This window comes from Schistocerca nitens, chromosome 1 (genome assembly GCF_023898315.1).
Source record: "Schistocerca nitens isolate TAMUIC-IGC-003100 chromosome 1, iqSchNite1.1, whole genome shotgun sequence".
NCBI lineage: Eukaryota > Metazoa > Arthropoda > Insecta > Orthoptera > Acrididae > Schistocerca > Schistocerca nitens.
In genome coordinates, this window is record NC_064614.1 from 340,312,415 (window position 1) to 340,335,545 (window position 23,131).

At 40.0% G+C, this 23,131-nt stretch overlaps 1 protein-coding gene across 1 annotated transcript in view; it reads right to left on the bottom strand.

The window, feature by feature from the left end:
• LOC126235616 (uncharacterized) overlaps positions 1–21,963 on the bottom strand; it is a 161,739-nt gene extending 139,776 nt beyond the window's left edge. Inside the window, exon 1 of the mRNA XM_049944331.1 lies at positions 21,903–21,963. The gene's annotated coding sequence lies outside the window, so the exon portion shown is untranslated. The remainder of the gene's footprint in view (positions 1–21,902) is intronic.
• Between the last annotated feature and the right edge of the window lie 1,168 nt (positions 21,964–23,131).

Sequence of the window (23,131 nt, forward strand, 5' to 3'; positions counted from 1 at the left end):
GCGACTGATGTTCTCTCTCGCCTTTCTGTCACGGTGCCGAGATGAATGTGCTACGCCGAAGTTCTTGAGATGTAAGCGCCTATTCACCACCGCCCAAGCACATCGTATCTATGACAGAATGGAACGAGATTTTCTTCGTGAGCGAATACATACAACACAGAGAGACTTGGCAAGAACGGATCAGGAGCTTCTAGACATTTTCTATCAACTAAGTAGCAGAATGCATCGAGACGACTGGGACAAGATCGACAGCATCACTCACAGGAGCCTGCAGAACAAACTCGAGCGCTGCACTGAGCGACAGAAGAAAAAGTTTGAAAGATGTCAGAAGCAGACCGACAAGGCGATTCCCGACATGTCACACACGGTGGTCAACCTCACTGAACGACAATTGACCGAAGAGGAAGTGTCTGTTCTTCAAAAATGAGGGAATTTCGCTATCACCCCGAGAACTATACCTATGGAGGATATCGTTGCCAACACCGAAGCAGCCATTCGGACCCTTCCTTGTGAAAGGGCAGAGGAAATATGCATGGAAACAGCCAGGATACTGCGCCGAGCAAAACCACCATCTTGCAACCTAAAGAAAGAAGAGGTACAAGCCATTAAGAATCTCAAAGCTAACAAGAGTATATTGGTACTGCCTGCCAATAAGGGGAATGTGACCGTCGTAATGAAGACCGGAGAGTATGAGCAAAAGATCCGAGACCTATTAGATCCGACGACGTACCGAAAACTAAGCACAGATCCGACGCAGAGTATCACACGGAATACGAATCGATTAATCAAGGCGTCTTCTCTGCCGGCGGACATACAGAGAAACCTGCGCAACACAGAAGCCCTACCACCTCGGCTGTATGGATTACCCAAGATCCATAAGAATAACATTCCACTGAGACCGATCGTTAGCGCTCCTGGATCACCGTCATATAAACTGGCAAAACACTTGGCCTCTCTGCTCCAGCCACACGTGGGGAAGACTGACACATACATTAAGGACTCAGGACATTTCATTGAAAAGCTAAAGAAACTTGCACCAAACGACATCTTGGTCAGCTTTGATGTTGTTTCGTTATTTACGAAAGTGGCACTCAGTGACGCTCTGGAGCACATCGGTTCCATTTTCCCGCAGGACATCAGAAAGCTCTTCCATGCATGTCTCACCACGAGCTATTTCACGTGGAATGGCGATTTCTACGAACAGCTGGAAGGAGTCGCCATGGGTAGTCCTCTCAGTCCAGTGGTGGCCAACTTCTTCATGGAACAATTCGAAGCACACGCACTGGACTCGGTGACTTGCAAACCTAAGGTGTGGTACAGGTACGTCGATGATACTTTCGTGGTGTGGAGCCTTGGTGAAGAACAGCTCGGTGACTTCCTAAGGCACTTGAACAGCCTCCATGCCAACATAACATTTACCATGGAAGTAGAAAAGGACAAGAAACTGCCATTTGTAGATGTGCTGCACAAACTGTCAAACCACCACCCGACCAGAAAAGAGGCATGATTAGTACGCTCATAACGAGGGCAGGACGAATATGTGAGCCGCAACACCTCAAACGAGAAATGCAACACCTGGAAACTGTCCTGAGGAGCAATGGGTACTCCACAAATTATATTAGAAGTGTAACAGAGCCATACACTCGGCGAAGTAAGGAACCAGAAAAAGAAATGTCGGGTACGGACTTTCTGCCATACATTCCCAGAGTGACGGACAGAATCGGCCGTATATTGCGCAAACATGGCGTAAAGACGATTTTAAAAACCGACAAGGAAGATCAAAGAGTGTCTTAGATCAGCGAAGGAGAAAAGAGACCCACTTGCAATGTCGGGAGTATACCGTATACCATGCACATGCGGAAAAGTTTATGTCGGAATGACTGGACGATACATCAACACCAGGATCAAAGAGCATAAGCGACATTGCAGGTTGGGGCAGGTGGAGAAATCGGCCATGGCAGAGCACGCACTGAATGAGACAGATCACGTAATAAAATTCGCCGACACGGAAGTTCTGGCTGTAGAGAAGCATTATCACACGCGCTTGTTCAGAGAAGCTGTAGAAATACAAAAACACGCGAACAGTTTGAACAAGAAAGAGAAAAGCCTTAAGGTCAACGGATCCTGGCTTCCCGTACTGCAGCGAACGACCGTCACAGGTAGCAAGAGGAGAACCGCACCGGAAATGACCGCAGAGAAGCCCTCGGATGTTGGCGCGCCAGGTACATATAGTCTGCGCCCGCGAGCTCGGCTCCAGTTCACCACCGGCAATGGAGGGTGAAGCTTTGACAATGCCAGCCACTCATGGTGGCGAAACGTCAGAAAAATCATTAGATGAACGTCGGCCGAAGAACCCGAGACAGAAGCCAATAGGCAGTTTGTCAAATTTTGATTGCTGATGACTTTAATACAGATTTTCTAATGCAATCTTCCAGTAAACATTCACTGCAGTTAGTAATGTTGTCTTTCAATCTAACTCACACTGTAAACTTTCCAACTAGGATCACTAAATCCTCAAGGACAGCCACTGATAACATTTTTATAGACAAATCAAAGGAACAAAATCATATCATAAACCCTGTTATAAATGGACTATCAGATCACGACATGCAGCTCCTTGTTTTAGATGTAAATTCTAAGCAGATTATCAAGACTGCTAAATCTGAGTACAGGAGAGTAGTCTATCAACCAAAAATTGAGTGTTTTAGAAAACTGCTCAAAGATATGAACTGGAAAGATGTTTTTAGTGCTCATGACATGAATGAAAAATATAACACATTCATGAACAATGTCAGTACCATGTTTGAAAAATGCTTTCCTCTAAAAGTTACTAAAATTAAACAGAAGTCTATAAATAAAACCATGGATTACACAAGGAATAAAGATTTCCTGTAAGACAAAAAGGAAAATGTATCTGCTCCAATGCTGATGATTTAGCTAAATACAAGGAATACTGTAAAACATTAAAAAAAGTAATTCAGATGTCTAAACAAATGCACTACGAGAAGAAGATAGCAATGTCAGAGAACAAAATAATAACAATATGGGATATAGTGAAAGACCAGACTGGTAGAACCAGAAAGGAACAGGAGCAAATAGCACTAAGGGTAGATGACACATTAGTAACTGATGAGCATAGAGTGGCAAATCTATTTAACAAGTACTTTATATCTGTTACTGATACAATGGGACTTTCAGGATCAGTAAATAATGCCCTTGAATATCTGAAACTAGCCTTCACAAATAGCTTCAAGTACATGAATATATCACTCACTTCACCAAAAGAAATAACGTCCATAATAAAATCTTTAAAAACAAAGCATTCTAGTGGGTACGATGAAATATCAACAAATTTAATTAAGGCATGTTCTTGTGAGTTTAGTACAATTCTAAGTTACTTGTGTAACCAGTCAATTATAACTGGGACATTTCCTGACTGGCTAAAATATGCAGATGTTAAGCCTCTATTCAAGAAAGGGGATAAAGAGATACCATCAAACTACAGACTGATTTCACTTTTGCCAGCATTCTCAAAAATATTAGAAAAAGTAATGTACAGGCAGCTGCTCAACCATCTGACCACAAATAACATATTATCAAGAACACAGTTTGGATTTCTGAAGGGTTCTGATATCGAGGAGGCTATTTACACCTACAGTGAAAATGTACTTAATTCATTAAATAACAAATTACAAGCAGCAGGTAATTTCTGTGATTGTCAAAGGCATTTGATTGTGTGAACCACAACATCCTTTTAAGTAAATTAGAATTCTATGGTGTCACGGGCAGTGCTTCAAAATGGTTCAAGTCATACCTCACTAACAGGAAACAAAGGGTGTCAGTGCAACGGACTAGTGAATTAAGTCATCAGTCATCTACAGAATGGGAAGAAATTACATGTGGTGTCCCACAAGGATCCATCTTAGGGCCATTGCTTTTTCTTGTGTACATTAATGATCTCTCATCAGTTACACTGTCAGAAGCAGAGTTTGTTTTGTTTGCAGATGACACAAGTATTGCAATAAATAGTATGTCAAGTGTAGTTCTAGAAAGATCTGCTAATGATATTTTCATGGATATTAATAAATGGTTTAAAGCCAACTCACTGACATTAAACTTCGAAAAGACCCACTATATGCAATTTAGAACCTGTAAGAGGTTTCCACCCAGCATATGCATAAAATACAAAGAAGAGCAAATAGAAGAGGTTGACAGTCTTAAATTCCTGGGATTACAACTTGATAATAAATTCAGTTGGGAAGAGCACACCACAGAACTGCAGAAACGCCTTAACAAATCTGTATTTGCAATTTGAGTGTTAGCAGACATAGGCGACATAAAAATGAAAAAGCTTGCATACTTTGCCTACTTTCATTTCATAATGTCATATGGTATAATATTTTGGGGTAACTCTTCAAGTCAAACAAAAGTTTTCAGAGTCCAAAAGCGTGTAATACGTATTATTTGTGGAGTAAATTCACGGACGTCCTGTAGAAACCTCTTCAAAGAACTGGGTATACTAACTACTGCCTCTCAGTATATTCACTCATTAATGAAATTTGTCCTAAATAATATATCTCTTTTTCCAACAAACAGCTCAGTTCATACATACAATACCAGGAACAAAAATGATCTGCACAAGGACTTAAAAGCACTTACCTTAGTTCAAAAAGGGGTCCACTACTCAGGAACACTCACCCTCAATAATTTGCCAGTAAACATAAAAAATTTAGTTACAAATGAAGATCAGTTTAAAAGGAGCCTGAAAGACTTACTAGCGGTCAACTCCTTCTACTCCATCGACGAATTTTGTAATAGAAACAAATGATGTATTGTATATATTCATACTACACTCCTGGAAATTGAAATAAGAACACCGTGAATTCATTGTCCCAGGAAGGGGAAACTTTATTGACACATTCCTGGGGTCAGATACATCACATGATCACACTGACAGAACCACAGGCACATAGACACAGGCAACAGAGCATGCACAATGTCGGCACTAGTACAGTGTATATCCACCTTTCGCAGCAATGCAGGCTGCTATTCTCCCATGGAGACGATCGTAGAGATGCTGGATGTAGTCCTGTGGAACGGCTTGCCATGCCATTTCCACCTGGCGCCTCAGTTGGACCAGCGTTCGTGCTGGACGTGCAGACCACGTGAGACGACGCTTCATCCAGTCCCAAACATGCTCAATGGGGGACAGATCCAGAGATCTTGCTGGCCAGGGTAGTTGACTTACACCTTCTAGAGCACGTTGGGTGGCACGGGATACATGCGGACGTGCATTGTCCTGTTGGAACAGCAAGTTCCCTTGCCGGTCTAGGAATGGTAGAACGATGGATTCGATGATGGTTTGGATGTACCGTGCACTATTCAGTGTCCCCTCAACGATCACCAGTGGTGTACGGCCAGTGTAGGAGATCGCTCCCCACACCATGATGCCGGGTGTTGGCACTGTGTGCCTCGGTCGTATGCAGTCCTGATTGTGGCGCTCACCTGCACGGCGCCAAATACACATACGACCATCATTGGCACCAAGGCAGAAGCGACTCTCATCGCTGAAGACGGACGACACGTCTCCATTCGTCCCTCCATTCACGCCTGTCGCGACACCACTGGAGGCGGGCTGCATGATGTTGGGGCGTAAGCGGAAGACGGCCTAACGGTGTGCGGGACCGTAGCCCAGCTTCATGGAGACGGTTGCGAATGGTCCTCGCTGATACCCCAGGAGCAACAGTGTCCCTAATTTGCTGGGAAGTGACGGTGCGGTCCCCTACGGCACTGCGTAGGATCCTACGGTCTTGGCGCACGCTGCGGTCCGGTCCCAGGTCGACGGGCACGTGCACCTTCCGCCAACCACTGGCGACAACATCGATGTACTGTGGAGACCTCACGCCCCACGTGTTGAGCAATTCGGCGGTACGTCCACCCGGCCTCCCGCATGCCCACTATACGCCCTCGCTCAAAGTCCGTCAACTGCACATACGGTTCACGTCCACGCTGTCGCGGCATGCTACCAGTGTTAAAGACTGCGATGGAGCTCCATATGCCACAGCAAACTGGCTGACACTGACGGCGGCGGTGCACAAATGCTGCGCAGCTAGCGCCATTCGACAGCCAACACCGCGGTTCCTGGTGTGCCCGCTGTGCCGTGCGTGTGATCATTGCTTGTACAGTCCTCTCGCAGTGTCCGGAGCAAGTATGGTGGGTCTGACACACCGGTGTCAATGTGTTCTTTTTTCCATTTCCAGGAGTGTATTAGTATTGTTTTTCAGCTTTAGAAAAAAAAATTTGACATGTTCCACATCCACGAGGATCTCCTCAACACGGATCTATGGAACGTAAACTAATCTAATCTAATGTTCCCATCCATGGATCTAAAAAACTAATTTCATGGTAACCCATAAAATAAACTGTTTCTGTTTCTTGAATAATGTAGTAAATGGTAAATGTAAAGTGCACTGTGTTTATGATGGCCAAGCAGACAATTAGTCACTTAAAGCATCAAGAAGAACGTTTTCCTACTTGTGTAGCATTTAATATTTTAAAAGGATTTGCATAGCAACAAGGGCAAGAGTACACCTTTGATACCTGATAATCAATATTTTCATTCTTTGATTTTTACAACAATAAAAGCCATTTTTTTAATTTTCGTGTTATGTGCCTGACCTGTTATTATTTTTTGCTGAAGCAGTTGATTCCCACTAAATCATTAAGTGTTATCGCATTTTCTGGTGCTAGGCCAGCCTTCCTGAAAGGTCTAGAGTTGCATCCAGGAAGAGTTACTCATTGCTTGGAGTTACAACATTAAGCAGGTGATGGAGTGTCTCAGAAAGAAATAGCATCTAGGTTAGGAGGGAAGTCCTATTTGATCTCACTACACTTGCTGGGAGGTGGGAGAATATTCTCTGAGCCAAAAAAGTAGTTCTGGCAGCACTGGATACTGCCAGATGTAAGCTAAAGTTCATTTCAGCACCAATGATGCCAATCACCTGTGTTGAGAAATCATCCTTGGTCCTTTTTCTGAGTCATGGTAGCAATGATGGGCACCTAGCCTCTTCCATGTAGTATAGAAAGCTTCAATTACCATTACATGTATTAAAATACAGATATCAACAGCTAGCTTCTGGTGGCTGCTACATTTCTAGTGTTGCAAAAAGTTTGAACATTACAGTTATGGGCTAACTGTAGGGAACTGATGCAATTTCATGTCATGAGAAAGAGTCAATTAGTGACTAGTGGTCTTGGTTGTTAATTGGAATGCAGCAAAGGGAATGAACAAAAGTTTAATTCTAAAGTATATTGAGGCTAAAAGTGAAAATGAAAAATATATGATTCTTCTTTGTGACCAGATATTCAAAGGAAGTAATTTTGTGAAATAAAACTGAGCCCATTTGTGAGCTTTGAGCATTTATTGATAATTGTGGAGTGTTATGTGAATGTTAGTATGTGTGCAGTAATGATTCCTTCTGTGGAATAATGTTGTGTTCTGTCTATTGGTCATGTTGTACTTATTCCTACAACATGATTGGCAATGATTGTTGTCCTGTTCTTTGCAAAAACTTCTACTATCATTGGTCCTCTGTTTACTCTCACAATGGTTGGTTGGTGGTGTTACAGAGGAAATTTTACGCAGTTTGACTGAACAGCAAGAATCATTAACCACGGTGTTGCACAAATAAATATGGCCAACAATATATCAAGTCCTATGTCACCTCACGCCTTTTCAGGATCTGTCTTCTTTAATGTTTGACCAAAAGTGTGAAATTCTTTCAAAATACTACTGTAAGTGCACCCATGTAATTGCATCATAGGTTGAGGTTTAGCATTGTAGGAATCAACTGCATCAGTCCTATCGAGCATGGGGCTGAACTCCATGGGTTAAGTCATTGTTGTCATCTTGTGTCTGATGTGCATAAAGAGTCATGTGTTGATCAGATGGTGAGAGATGCAATCATTCATTAGCTCAAGATCGTGAGGTATGATATTGTGCCCTCCAGTGTGAAAATCCATCCCTCTCTGAGCTTCTAGCTATTGTATGGTCATTTGAGGTGTCAAGAGCTGCATGTTACCAAAATGAGTCATCATGTGAGGTATCATCAATCCAAACATCTCCTCTACACTGAGCTTCAGATAGTTTGCAGGGGGAAGACATGGTTGCAGTGGTTCACACATCGTATTGTGTATTAAACCAGGGACTTAGAAATGATGGAGAGGTTTCATCCTGCCATAGCCCTCAGTGGCTCACAACCCCACAACAGGCCATAACAGTCCAGCCACCCCACCATATCTTACACTGAACCCAGGGTTATTGTGCAGTTTGGCACCCAGTGGACTCACCCCCCACTACCCCCGGGAATGTCTCATTCCAGATGAGTGTAACCCCAAATGTTTGTGTGGTAGAGTAATGATGGTGTAAGTATACGTGGAGACAGTGTTTGCACAGAAATTGCCATTATGGTGTAACTGAGGCAGAATAAAATGAAACAGCCCACATTTACGGAGGTAGATGGAAAACCACCTTAAAACCGTACACAAGCTGGCCGGCACACCAGAACTTGACACTAATCCGCTGGGCAGATTCATGCCAGGGACCGGCATGCCTTCATGCTCAGAAAGCAGTTCATTAGACTGCAGATATTCAGGCGGGCTGGTCCACACATGCTCACAGCATTAAGGTGGCTGGCATTTCTCCCAGCAGCAGCTGCACCAATAGAGTAAACAAGCCAGTAAATAGCAATGTATGTGTTCCACACTCCCATCCTACCCTTATTGTTTCATTAACCATGATTGCCCATACTGCCCAAAATGCTGGGCTACTTGTCATAATTGCAACAAAAAAGTCCACATTGCTTCTGTTTGTAATGCAAAATTTCAGCACAACGGTTCTGATGCAGATATGGATGTAAGTATTATATTGGCTACTTCTGTTGCACCAAACAAGCTTTTCATTGATGATATTGTTTTTTGTAACATTCTACCATTATGAGTGGATACAGGAGCTGTGATAACCCTATTACACTCACAAACTTATATGGACTTGGGCTCCACTCCACTTCTCCCTGTGTCATGAAAGTTAGTAATTTACAATAAACAGAATATTCCTATAAACAGAATATTCTCTGACCCAGTAACTACAAGTCAGTAGTCTGGTCACTTATATTTCATGTTGTAGGTAACTCACATATGGAGAATCTTTTTGCACTAGATACTTTGAAGTTGTTTGGTTTTACCATTATAGATGAAGCGAATTTAATGTCTGAACAAGCACTGTATACAAAGTTACACGCATTTTGTTCTGAGTTTTCACCTTTGTTCTCTCCTAGATTGGGGTGTGCCAAAAAATTTCAAGTGCACATTACCATGAAATCTTCTGCTCAGCATCATTTTTCTTCTTGTCCTGTCCAGTTTCAGTGTCACTCAGGGAACAAGTCGAAGATGAATGAGATTGTCTCATGGAATCTGGCATTGTTTGGCCTATCGCATCATGTGAATAGTCTACCCACTTAATTATAGTAAGGAAAGCTTCAGGCTGCTTACACCTCTGTGGTGATTTTAGAGTTTCTGTGAATGCACAATTTATAGTGGATACATACGCAATACCACAGCTGCATGAACCCTTTGGAAAGTTGTTGCATAGACAATATTTCTTAAAAATTGAGTTGTTGGATGCCTATTTACAACTCCCTTTAGATACAGAGTCACAGCATATGTTAGTTGTCAATAGCCTTTTGGCCTGTACCAATATCTGTGGTTGCCTTTTGGAGTCATCAGCACGACCTCTATTTTTCAATGATTTTTGGAACAACTTACAATGTCTGTACTGGGTAGGTCAAATTATTTGGATGGCATTGTTGTTTCTGGTGCCTCCACTGAGGAACATTTACAAAATCTCTGTACTCTTTCTTCCTGTCCTGCAAGTGGCCAGGTTGGTTTGTAATTTAGAAAAATGTCAATTTTTTCAACCTACTATCAATCTGTTTTTGCTATAGTATCACTTCCATGCCCTATGTAAGTCACAGAATTTCAGGTTTTTCTAGCTAGAGTCACCTACTACCATAAATTTGTGCCTGGGGCAGCAACGTCATGCAGCCATTACATGTGTTGCTGCTCAAAGGGACTCAGTTTCATTGGTTGCTGACTTATGAAACCATGTTTTCTACACTTAAGATCATGCCAAGCTTAGTGATGTACCAACCAGACCTCCATTTCATCCTTGAGACAGAAGCTTCTCAGTACAGGTTTGGGCGATATTGGTTCATCGATATCCTGATGGTTTTAAATGGCCTGTTGCTTATGCTTAAAAACAGCTGACTCCTGCTCAGGCAAGCTACTTTCAGATAGAAAAAGGGACTTTGGCCACTGTATATGCTGTGAACAAATTCCAAGTTTTTCTCTGTGGTACCAAATTCCACCTGGCCACTGATCACAAATCGTTGGTTTCCTTACTCAGTCCTTCTGTTACATTACCAGATAAATCAGCACATCAAATTCACTGTCGGGCTCTTTCGCTTTCATGTCACTACTACAAGATTAATTTCTGATCGATGAATCGACGAAAAAATGCTGATGCTTTGTCCCACCTTCCACCCAATCCAGAACCAAGATCTGATCAGGAGGCATTAATTTGTTTCAATATTGATGTATCCACACAGCAGAGAGCTAATGATTTTCCTGTAACTAGCACATGGATTGCAAAGGCTGTAGCTTTGGATCTCATTTTGTGGAAGGTCATAACATTCATTCAACATGGTTGGCTGGATTCACCACCTTCTCATGCATCAGACCCCATCAATAATTATTACATCTTTCATCACTGATTCTCTGTTGTGGATGGCATTCTGCTTTTAACATAGATCATGTGGCTTCTCATGTAGTGATTGCCTCAGTTCTTCATTTGGAGGTTATTCATTTATTACATATAGATCACTGCGGTGTGTCATACATAGACGCATTGGCCTGTCAACTCATATTTTGACTCAGTTTGGATTGTGACGTTACCTCCCTCATTACCACCTGTTCACAGTGTGCAATGAACCAAGCAGCTCAACATGCATCATTGTCTCTTTGGCTGATGCTGTCAGATGCTTGGGGCTGTATACATGTGGATTTCACTAGCAGTGATTGGCTGTTGGTCATTGATGTATATTCTCATTTTCCATATGTCATTCATTGTGTCTCAACATCCACAGCTGCCACTGTCACAGACTTGCCCAAAATCTTCTCACTTGAAGCCCTACCCACGACATTAGTGTCCAATAAAGGTCCACAATTTTCATCGGAAGAGTATACAGCATTTTGTGATTCCTGTGGTATCTGGCATATCCTTATCCCATCATTCCATCCACAATCTATTGGTGAAGTGGAAAACTTAGTGCAAATGTTAGAAACTTACAAGGGAACCTCCCCATCGCACACCCCTCAGATTTAGTTATAAGTTGGCACAGTGGATAGGCCTTGAAAAACTGAACACAGATCAATCGAGAAAACAGGAAGAATTTGTGTGGAACTATGAAAAAATAAGCAAAATATACAAACTGAGTCGTCCATGCGCAAGCATCTTCATGTAAAGCGTAGACTCAGGAGCGCCGTGGTCCTATGGTTTGCGTGAGCAGCTGCAGAACGAGAGGTTCTTGGTTCAACTCTTCCCTGAAGTGAAAAATTTACTTCTTTTTTTTCGCAAAGTTATGATCTGTCCGTTCGTTCATTGACGTCTCTGTTCACTGTAATAAGTTTAGTGTCTGTGTTTTGCAACCGCACCCCAACACCATGCGATTAGTAGACGAAAGGACGTGCCTCTCCAATGGGAACCGATAACATTTGATAGCAAGGTCATAAGTCAACCGATTCCTCCACAGGAAAACACGTCTGATATATTCTGTACGACACTGGTGACGGCATGTGCGTCACATAATTGTCTGAAAATAAAAAATTAAAATATTCATTCGAGGGAGGATTTGAACCAAGGACCTATCATTCTGCAGCTGCTCACGCTAACCACGAGACCATTGCGCTCCTGCACACAGGTTGTCCTTAATGTTGCTTATGTTGCACATGGACTACTCAGTTTGGATATTTTGCTTATTTTTTTCATAGTTCCACAAAACTTCTTCCTGTTTTCTAGATTGACCTGTGTTCAGTTTTTCAAGGCCTATCCACTGTGCCAACTTATAACTAAATCTGAGGGGGGTGCGATGGAGAGGTTCCCTTGTTAGATAAAAGGTATGTTGCCAATTCTTCATTCAATGTTGCCTTAGATGGGCTTCCCTCCTCACACTGTTTCACGCAATTCAGTGAGAAAAGCCCAGTGCAACTACTTCAGAGTTGTCAGTCAAGGGCACTGCTACACCTCCTGCCCACTCCACCAAGACATCAGCCCCAGTAGCTGCTGTGCCTCTTCCATCTGGGTGTGGCTGTTTGGGAGCATGGTTTTGGATGTCACAGTAAATGAATTTCAGCTGCCATTTCCAGATGCTAGGGGCAGCATCTCTGAGCAATCTGCATGGAGGACAGCCTCTGCTCAAGGTATAATAATCACTTTCACCTTTGCGTGGAAGGCCGGGTGCCACCTGATGTCACACTGTTGCCTCTGAGCCCATCCACATTGGGCTTCATGTCACCTTCTGGTGTCAGTTTTCCATTCCTGCACAGGTGATTTATTTATTTATTTATTTATTTCTTGTTCCATAGATCCAGTTAGTGAGTCAATCACAAGGATATGGAACGTGTCAAATTGTACAGGTTTCAATTTAAACTTACAATAAATACAAGGGCAATTCAATGCCAAATTGTACATAGTTTAAGTAACACATACTATAAATACAGTAACAGATACAATGTCAGCTAGATAACATAACAACCATTTAACAGAAAAAGGAGTTTCAAATAAAGTTTAAAGATAAGAGCACAAAGTTAAATCAGATATTAGGCCTGCAAGTGCAAATACAGGTACAGCCAATTTGTTGTTACAAAAAGTGTGCTAATGCCCAAATGCACAATAAAATCAATTGAACTACTTCTAGACCCAATAAGTTTAGTAATGGTATACATTTTCTTTCAGATATTCATCCACAGTATAATAAGATTTCTCTGTCAGGTAATCTTTGAGAACTTGTTTAAATTTTGGCAGTTCTGTATGAACACATTTGATATGTAGTGGTAGAGCATTGAACAGCTTAATGCTGGAGTAGGAAACTCCTTTTTGTACCAGAGTGAGACGTTTCATTTCAAAATGTAGATTGTTTTTGTTTCTGGTGTTATAACCGTGGAATTTACTGTTGTCTTGGTAGATAGAATAATTTTTGCACACAAAGGTCAGAAAGGAAAAAAATATACTGTGAGGCAGTTGTTAGGATACCTATCTTCTGAAACAAGTACCAGCAAGAGTGTCTTTGATGGACCCCACACATTATTCTGATTGCTTTTTTTGGATGGTGAAAACTTTTTTTGCAAGTGGTTGGTTCCCCCAGAATATGATAGCATATGACATCAATGGCTGAAGAAATGACCCGTAACGCAAATGTTGCCGAGGAAAGTTTTTTACATAGATGAAAAATGTGAACTGACCAATTACATTTACTGTCTATGTAAGCACCCAGGAATTTTGTATCTTCAACTTTCTGTATTGGTTGATCTGTACATTTTATGTTAATTTCATTGGGATTACTTTGTGATGTATGGAACCTCATATAATGAGTTTTATCTGCATTGAGTGAGATACCATTTGAGGAGAACCAATTTAAGATGTCATTAAAAACAGTATTTGTAGTTTGTTCAAGATCATGATCAATCAAATCGTCAATTAGAATTGTGGAATCATCGGCAAACAGGTAAATTTGCTGTTTGTCTCAGAACAAAGAGGAAGATCATTAATAAAGATGAGGAAAAGCAGTGGGCCCAAACCGGAGCCTTGAGGCACACCACACGTTATCGTGCCCCATTCAGACGAGGCAGGTTCTCCAGAAGAGCCATTTAGCATTACAGTCCGCTTCCGATCCTGTAGATATGATTGTAGCCACAAGCCAACAGCACCACCTAAACCATAGTATTCTGCCTTTTTCAAAAGAATTTGGTGGTTTACACAGTCAAAGGCTTTCGTAAGGTCACAAAAAATACCCACTGGAGACATTTTTTTGTTAATGGCTTCCAAAACTTGGTTGCTGAAAGAGAATATTGCCTGTTCAGTACAAAGACCAGCATGAAAACCAAACTGATTTTTGCTTAAGATACTGTGGAAGTTGAGATGGTCTACAATCCTCCTGTGAATGAGTTTTTCTAGAATTTTCGAGAAGGTTGTTAATAGGGATATTGGGTGATAGTTTGTAACAATGCTTTTATCACCTTCTTTAAATAGAGGAATCACTAGAGCCAACTTTAGTCTGTCAGGGACAATCCCATCTTGTAGGGATGCATTGTATATGTTGCATAAGACGGGACTAACAAATTTATAACAGTGTTTCAGTATTTTACTAGAAATATTGTCCACACCAGCAGAATTTTTATTTTTTGATGATCTAATTACTCTTATGACTTCACTTACAGTAACTGGAGGTAAGGATAACTGTGGGATTCTGTTGCTAATAGCTTTCTGTAGGAGGGACAATGATTCTTCCATAGAACCATTACAGCCTGTCTTCTCTGCTGCTCTCAAAAAGTGGTTATTAAATATTTCTGCAACCAACTCAGGTTTCTTTATGATACTGTCCCCTGTTTTAATCTCTAACTGAGACATGTTCCCTGTTGTCCTGCCAGTTTCCCTCTTTATTACATTCCATATGGTTTTAATTTTATTTTCTGAGCTTTCAATTTCTGATTTTATGCACATACTTTTAGATTTATTTATAACCTTCTTGAGAATGCTACAGTAAAGTTTGTAGTGTTGTCGTTTCTTTGGATCATTACAAGTCCTGAGAGGACTGTATAACATCCTCTTTGTTCTACAAGATGTTATTATCCCTGTAGTGATCCAAGACATCTTGGCATTGCCTATATGACTATTTCTAACAACTTTTTTGGGAAAGATGGACTCAAATACAGACATGAATTCTTTTAAAAATGAATTGTACTTTTTGTTTACATCTGTTTCTCTATAAACTGGGCTCCAATCTATCTCTTTCACATGATGTTCACTAAAACATAATACATCAGTATCTTTTATTCCTTGTAGCTCCTCTAACAGAACAGTAATGTCATTTACTTTATTACCAAGTACTCCCACATTTTGGTGAAAAATCGTCATTTCTTTGGGATTAGAGACAGATGAAAGCTTTTGCCTAAAAGATTATCTGTAGCTACAGACACAGTACGTTCATTACTAACAACTTCCTGAAACATTTTAGTTTGAAACCGAGTCTGACTTGATGGCTGGAGCCATTTAAGTGTGATTGGTTCCAACTTTGGTGTACATTTGTGGACTTCTTCCAATATTTTTGTTTTTAAGACGGTACCTAATGCTTTTTTTCCTGATCTGTTCAGGTGCATTGAATTTTTTAAGGCCCTGTTCATTTATTATCCTAAAAGATTTGCAAAAATGCTCGGAACTGTTGCACACACTGATGTAATTGAGCCTAAGCAATTGACCACCATGATCAGAAAGGCCAAGGATTGGATGTACAGTGATCTCATTGCATTCAGACTTATCTACAAATATATTATCTATCAGACTTTTACTGTTAACAGTAACCCTAGTTGGGAAATCTACTATTGCCATCAGATTATAAGACTCCATTAAATGTACTAAATCAGCTTTTCTATTGCTCTCATTTAGGAAATCAACATTAAAGTCACCAGTAATTATCAAGTTCTTGGACTTTGAGTACAGTATGGATAATAAAGAATCTAAGTGCTTAAGAAATACATTCAAATTCCCTGAGGGAGATCTATACAGTGTTAACACTACAGCCGTGAAGTCATTTACAGTAATCTCAGCACCACATACTTCAATTTGTTGCTGTATACAATGGCTCTTTAAATCTAATGCATTGTAAGATATGTTGTTTTTTACATAAATTACCTCTCCACCTTTTTCCATGATGGTTCTAGAGTAATGCACCGCCTGACAGTAACCACTTAGCTGTAACCTTTCAATATCTTTCACATGGTGTTCACTAAAACATAATACATCAGTATCTTTTATTCCTTGTGGTTCCTCTAACGGAACAGTAATGTTGAAGCGGGAACGTGTTGTATCTCCGCTTACAGTCGCTCATGTGCAGTGAACCGGCTTTATCACCGCGCCCACGCACTGTGCTCAAGGGAGAGGCTTTGTGGCAATAAATGACTAGAGCGGTTTCGGGACAGGACACATTTATTTTTCCTACCGCTACAATAAATGTCACATAACAATCTTCGCTGATGGTCGTCTATATGGGTGCGTTGCACTGGCGGCACGGCTTGCTCACCGATCCCGGAGGGTGTACACTCCAGTGACGAGCCGTGGCGCGACCGCGTGGACCAAGCGAGGCAAAAGGCCGCGTCACCGAATGTTCTGCTCCTGGCGCGACAGGAGGCGCCGTAACGTCCGCGAAGAAACGAGAGACAATTTAACGGCGATTGCGTTTACGACCACGCGTACGCATTTACGGCGAAGTCACATTGACTCGACGCACGTGGTCCGCGGAGGAAGAACTGGGGAGACGTGTGTCGCGTCGCGTCGACTAGCTCGCACTGGTCGCAGCTTTGTTCCCGTGCGGTCCGGTGTGCGACGCACCGTTGCCGAAATTCCGCGTAACGGTACAGCTGCCCCTACTTGTGTCAGCAGTGCCGTAGTTCAGCCCTTCATGTGTTGGACGGTGCTGCCGCCACAATGTCATTTACTTTATTACCAAGTCCTCCCACATTTTGGTGAAAAATCGTCATTTCTTTGGGATTAGAGACAGATGTAAACTTTTGCCTAAATGATTATCTATAGCTACAGACACAGTACGTTCATTATTAACAATTTCCTGAAACATTTGAGTTTGAAACCGAGTCTGACTTGATGGCTGGATCCATTTAAGTGTGACTGGTTCCAACTTTGGGGTACATTTGTGGACTTCTTCCAATATTTTTGTTTTTAAGACAGTACCTAATGCTTTTTTTCCTGATCTGTTCAGGTGCATACCGTGTCTTGTAAATAATTCTCGTCCAAAACTGCTTATATCTACAACACAAGTACTGTTAAAATGCTTACACAACTTTGCTAACTTAGAGTTCGTTTGTGAGATAGCCTCATTTACACAGGACTGTGGGATTAAGATGGCCGCGAGTGTAGTTTTTATTTATTTATTTATTTATTTATCTCTTGTTACGGTGATCCATGTTGTGACAGTATCACAGGATATGGATCGTGTCAATTTTACAAGCTTTTGGCCAGAATTTATGGTAATACGTTAAACAAAACAAAAACAGTAAACAGTAACTTAGGTCCCACTACAAAAAAAAAATACTTTTTAGATATAGATAGAGATTACAAAACAAAAAACAGTGAACAGTAACTTAGGTCCCACTACAAAAATACATTTTAGAGAGAGATAAAGATTACAAAATAATAAGTGTTACAGAGAAATAAATATTGCAAAATATATGTTTACAATAAAAATATTCGGTATTACAAATACAAATTTGGGCATACATTTGCAATTTACAATACAAGAGATGTTAAACACTGTAGTTCAGGAACTCTCCTAATGTATAAAATGATCCTTGCAATAGAAACTGCCTTAAGGTTTTTTTAAACAGGAGATCATCATCTACCAAACACTTAATTCTAGAAGGGAGGGCATTAAAAATCTTACAGCCACTGAAATGGACTCCTTTCTGCACCATACTTAGATTTGGCTGTTCATAGTGGATATCATGTTTCCTTCTAGTATTGTGACTGTGATATGCACTATTCAGCTTAAAGATGGATTTTTCTTTCCTTATGAAGCACATCAATGAGAATATATATTGCGCAGTGGATGTAAGTATTTCAAGCTTCTTAAAAAGATTCCTGCATGTGGCTCTAGGATGTACTCCACACATGGTCCTTATGGCTCTTTTTTGTACACACAGTACTTTTTTAGCCAGTGGCTGATTTCCCCAAAATATAATTCCAAATGCCATAATTGCATGAAAGTAACCATAATACGTTGACTTCATGGTTTCCATACTTCTATAAGAAGAAACAATGCGCAATGCATATGTTGCTGAACTTAGTCTTTTGCACAGATCCACGATGTGGTTGGACCAATTCAGTTTGCTATCAATATGCAAGCCTAGGTATTTTGAGGAATCTACCCTGGTTATTGTCTGCTCACCTACCTTTACAAATATTTCCTCATCTTTGGATGTTTTGTGGAACTGAATGTAGTTTGTTTTACAGTAATTTAAAATAAGACCATTAATGTTGAACCAGTTCACTGTTTCATTTAAAACCTTATTTGCCGTTACCTCAAGCTCATCTTCCGAATTATCAATAAGTAGTGTAGTGTCATCCGCGAAAATGGTGAATCTACAATATTCCGTAGAGAGAGGAAGATCATCTATAAATATAATAAAAAGTAGGGGGCCCAGGACTGAGACCTGCGGCACTCCACATGTGATGGTACCCCATTCTGAAGATTTTGGGACACCATCTTGACTATCTACTACAACTTTTTGTTTTCTGTTTGACAGATATGAGTCGAGCCATTTCCCTGCTGCACCACTTATACCGAGATGTGCAGCTTTTTGTAAAAGAATTTGGTGATTTACACAGTCAAATGCTTTTGTTAGCTCACAAAATATGCCAATCACTTTCAGTTTTTTGTTGATAGATTCCAAGAGTTTGCCAGTAAATGCAAATATTGCATCTTCCGTTGAGAAACCTTTCTGAAATCCAAACTTACTTTTGCTGAAGCTATTGTGTTCACTGAGATGCTTAACTATCCTGGCATGCATTAGTTTCTCTAAAACTTTTGAAAAGCTTTTCAGTAGTGATATTGGCCTATAGTTAGCAGTATCCGTCTTATCCCCCTTCTTATACAGCGGTTTTACAACTGCGTACTTAAGCCTCTCAGGAACTATTCCTTGTTTAAGTGATACATCAAAAATGTGGCAAAGGACTTTACTTACATGGCTGGAGCAGTATTTTAATAATTTGTTAGAAATGTTGACAATTCCAGCAGAGTTTTTACTTTTCAGGGATTTAATAACTCTTTCAATTTCTTGAACAGTGACTGTTTTTACCTTCATGTGTTGCACTAAACCAGGTACTCTAGCTTTCAAAAGATTGATGGCTTGCTTCATGGACCCTTGTAAACCTATTTTTTCTGTTACTGTTAAAAAATTGTAGTTGAATGTGTCTGCAACTGTTTTTGGATCGCTAACAAGATTACCCTCACTTTTTATTTGGATATTTTCACTACAAACTGCATTTTTCCCCGTTTCCTTCTTTACAAATTTCCAGATAGTTTTTACTTTATTGCTCGAGTTGTCAATTTCTGCCTTCAAGCACATGTTCTTTGCTGCCTGAATTGTCTTATTCAGAACTTTGTTGTAGATTTTATAGTGTGTAATCCTACTGTTATCATTTGAACTCCTGGCTGCAGCATATAGTTCTCTTCTTGTTTTACAAGAGATTTTGATGCCTTTAGTAATCCAAGGCTTGTTTCCAGATTTGAACAGGTTTTCTCTCACTGATTTTTTAGGAACTGCTTCTTCAAAAAGGCTTGTAACTTCATTGATAAATATATTAAATTTTGAATTAACATCAACTGTAGCATATACAGGAGACCAGTCCACAAGCCGTAATTGCTGATTAAAGGTTTCAGTGGTGTGTCTGTTTATAATCCTAAATGTTTTCCAAATGAAATTTTCTTTTCTTTGTACATTCATTTGGTTTAGAGTGAGGAATTGCCCTTCATGATCAGAGAGACCATTTATAATATTTTTCATGGTTAAATTATTGCAAATATCCTTATCTACAAATACATTATCTATTAAAGTGCTAGAGCTGGCAGTTACTCTAGTTGGAGTGTCCACAACTGGTACTAAATTGTAACAGTACATTAAATGTTCAAAATCTGTCTTGTTTCTATTTTCTGTTAAAAGGTCCACATTGAAGTCACCCATAACAATGATAGATTTAGTTTTCCTACATAGGTGGGCCAGAAGTGATTCAGTTTGTCTTAGAAATACATTTAGATTTCCAGCAGGTGCCCTGTAAACAGCCAGAACAATAACAGTTGCACTATCTGCTGTTAACTCAATGCCACACACCTCAAAATGTTGTTCATCACAGTATTTGCTTAAATCTAGGGATTTATACACTATATTATTTTTTATAAATATTGCAACACCACCTTTTTCCATAACAGATCTACAGTAATGAGTAGCTAAACTAAAGTTCTCAATCTGTATCATGTGGATCCCATTCATAACGTGATGTTCTGAGAAACACAGTATATCAGGCTCACTTTCACACTCGTCTTTTAAATTTATTAGCAACTGGTCTATTTTATTCTTGAGGCTACATATATTTTGGTGGAATAAAGACAAAGTTTGATTTTTTCTCACCTCTGCATTTGCGTGATGTTTACTAGGAGTGGCTTTTTTCAGTACATTAGTTGATAGTATTGCTTGGGGTGTGGAAAACTCATATTGAACACACGAGATAGATGCTTCACGCAACTTTGAATCCTCATCTCTCGTGTTACTCACCATAAAAAACGCTGAGTTACCGCTGAATATGTTGTTTTAGCTGTTGGTTCCGCCACTGACGATTCTGCTGCTTTTGAGGGTGCTTCTTTTTATTTTGCTGAGACTGGTCCTATACCGGTACATGGAATTTTTCTGTTCGCTCTCTCTCTGTTCGCAATGATTTCTTTTATCATTTTACATACAACGTTTTTTCCTTCATAATTTAGATGCATTCCGTGTTTGGTATGCTGGCATCTGTCCAATTTGCCTATATCAAGGACGCTACATTTTCCAAACAAAGAACACATCTGTTTTATTTTAATGTTAGTTTTACGAATTTCTTTATTTACACACGAGTGATACATTAGATCATATCTGTGTGGTAATGTTGCAACTATCGTATTTTTTTGTTTACTGCGTTCCAGGAATTTCTTTAGTTCAGTGAGACAGTTATTTGCTTCGTTTTTCGCAACATCATTTGCACCCGCTATACACACGACATAGTCATTTTTTCCCGACATTTTGTCTTGTAAATCAACACCAATAATGTTTTTTGCTGTTGCTCCTGGCTTCACAAAACCTGTTGCGTCGTATTTCCTGTTTTCTTTGAATAGTCTCGTCATTTTTCTGCCGTGACTGTCCGTTAAAAATAATACATTACTTTCGTCTTTGCACCGTTGTACGTTTTGATTGATAGTGTCTTTCTCATTACTACGTGCAATAGATGCCCCATTATTATGTACAATAGAGGGCATGCTCAATTTCGCACCTTCATTGTTTGCGTTAATGCTGAACTCAGAGCCTGTATCACCATTCTGATTACAAAGTTTGTTCAAAAGTTCATGTTCCCTTACCGATGTTAGGCCTAAATCCGCCTCTTCACTCACGGAAAGAACTTGAAATTTGTTTTTAACAGCCAACTGCTTCGTGTTTTTACTCCCTGGTGATGCTTTCGTATTCACACCTCTGTTTTTATATGGTATATTTGTCCAATCGTTAGAGTTTTTTGCGGAAGAGAACTGGCCGTTTGTTTGACTAATGACTCACTTATTTCTTTTCGAAGTTCTGACATCTCACTACTCAATACACTGACGATTCTGTAGAAGTGTGTGAATCTAACTTGAGAAATAGTTATAGTTATGCTGTTAAAAAGGGAGTTTGTATGAATTGTAACACTGAAATAACAACGCTAAAAGAACTAATTGCTAGCTTACAATTCATAATCAGTTCCTTAAGAAGCGATATTGACTCACTCAAGAAAGAAAATCGGGATCTGCGACCGAAGCCAACACTAAGGCCGGTATTACACTATCAAATTTCTTTGTCAAAGATTTGATCAAAGATGTGATCCAATATTCCGTCCAATATATTTGACAAAGATCTTTGGCGTAGCGCTACAAGGGGTATTACACTGTCATCAAATTTTTCGTCAAAGTTCAAGATGGCTGACAACAACTTGTTACTAACCGCAGCAGTTCTACGTACTCCAATTGCATTGTGTGCACATGCGAAAAAGAAGTGGGGGGAAAAAATGGAACCATACATACGAGGTTGACAGTCTTAAAAGTCCTGGGATTACAACTTGATAATAAATTCAGTTGGGAGGAGCACACCACAGAACTGCAGAAACGCCTTAACAAATCTGTATTTGCAATTCGAGTGTTAGCAGACATAGGCAACATAAAAATGAAAAAGCTTGCATACTTTCATTCCATAATGTCATATGGGATAATATTTTGGGGTAAATCTTGAAGTCAAACAAAAGTTTTCAAGGTCCAAAAGCGTGTAATACGTATTGTTTGTGGAGTAAATTCACGGACCTCCTGCAGAAACCTCTTCAAAGAACTGGGTATACTAACTACTGCCTCTCAGTATATTTACTTCTTAATAAAATTTGTCGTAAATAATATATCTCTTTTTCCAACAAACAACTCAGTTCATACATACAATACCAGGAACAAAAATTATCTGCACAAGGACTTAAAAGCACTTACTTTAGTTCAAAAAGGCGTCCACTACTCAGGTACATTCATCTTCAATAATTTGCCAGGAAACATAAAAAATTTAGTTAGAAATAAAGATCAGTTTAAAAGGAGCCTGAAAGACTTACTACTGGCCAACTCCTACTCCATTGGCGAAATTTTTAATAGAAACAAATGATGTATTTATTCATACTATTAGTATTTTTATTTCAGCTTAAAAAAAATCGACATGTTCCACATCCACGAGGATCTCCTCAGCACGGATCTATGGAACGAAAAACAAATCTAATCTGGGTGAAGCCGTGGGTTTTACGACGACACGATAAAAGCATTCAACAAAACTTGTTACGTGAGCTTACAGTGGAAGACGTCAAGTCGTACATCAATTACTTAAGAATGGATGAGCATACTGTATGTGCTCAATGAAGTGTATCCTCATATCACAAAGCACAATTTTCACTTAAGAACTGCTACATCTTCAGAAGACAGGCTCACTATAA